Source organism: Seriola lalandi, unplaced genomic scaffold, assembly GCF_002814215.2.
Source record: "Seriola lalandi dorsalis isolate HSWRI2012SDOR001 ecotype SW California unplaced genomic scaffold, Sedor1 jcf7180002054970, whole genome shotgun sequence".
NCBI lineage: Eukaryota > Metazoa > Chordata > Actinopteri > Carangiformes > Carangidae > Seriola > Seriola lalandi.
The window spans coordinates 1,258,792-1,260,062 of NW_019525521.1; positions in this window are offsets into that span (position 1 = coordinate 1,258,792).

Below are 1,271 nucleotides of genomic sequence, written 5' to 3' on the forward strand. Positions count from 1 at the left end.
CAACAATGATTATGAGCGCTGCTAAACCCACAGACACAATGATGAACCTCCAGTCGCCTGGAAACAGAATGAACACATGATCAAATGTGTTTCTCTCTGCGTCTAAGACTGAGTTTAGTGTCGGACTGAGAGCTGGACGATCAAGTGTCAGAGAGAGAGAGAGAGAGAGAGAGAGAGAGAGAGAGAGACAGAGACAGAGAGAGACAGAGAGACTTTTTTGACTTTTAACACAACTTTATTTGGGACCTTATCAATAACGTCCTTAAATTTTTCCACTAGGTCAAATAATCAAAATGTTACTGCAAACAGAAAGAAAATAATAATAAATAAATAAATAAATAAACAAACAAAAACAAAACAAAACAAAACAAAACAAAACAAAACAAAAAAACTCTCATTCACACACTCTCTCACACACTAAGGGGTAAAACTAGCTAAGCTAAGCTAAGCCAAGTTAAAAGTCCTCCCCTAGTGAGGTCAGTAGCTGCCCAAAGCCCCACTCAGCCCTGAACCCGTTCATGTTCCCGGTCAGTGTGAAAAACGCTCGCTCTACTTTCAAACGAGCTGCCACCAAACCTTTCAAACAGCGGACCGGGTCAGTCCAGCCTTCCCCCCTCATCTGGTTTTTTCTTGTCCTCCAGATCGCCAACTTGGCCGTTGCAAAAATAAAATTAATTAAAACCAGGGACTGTCTCTTCCTGGGAGTGTACTTTGGTCCGTACACAAAGACGGACAGGGAGAAGGTCTCTCCCAGCCGCTCCACCCACTCCTGCAGCAGCTGGAACAGCCCTGTCAGGAGGGGGCAGGACACCACCAGATGTTGGAGGGTTTCTGGTTCAGGGCAGAAGGGGCAGTTCTCCTCAGTGCTGGGGTTCAAGTGAGCTACGTGTCTGTTCGTAGCTATAGCTCCATGTACAATCCTCCACTGGAGGTCGGCCATCCGTTTCTCAACAGGAGGCTTGTACAGGAGACGCCAGCTGCCTTTAGGGGAAGAGTCTGAGCCAAACACCTCTGTCCACCTGGACTCCCGGACTCCATCCAGAGAGCGGAGGTTCAGCACCTTGATGCAGCTGAGGTACAGCTGCTTCTTGGTGCAGGAGCTGAAGCTGCCCAGTACTGGAGTCTTCAGGGAGAGGAGCTGGCCTCTGTCCTCGTTCCACTCCCCCACATCAGGACTCACACTCAGTGAGGGAAAGACGTAGTCCTGTCCCTCACACCATTGGTCGGCCATAGTCCTGTTCTGAGCAAACGCCCTCAGAGGAGCGGGCAGC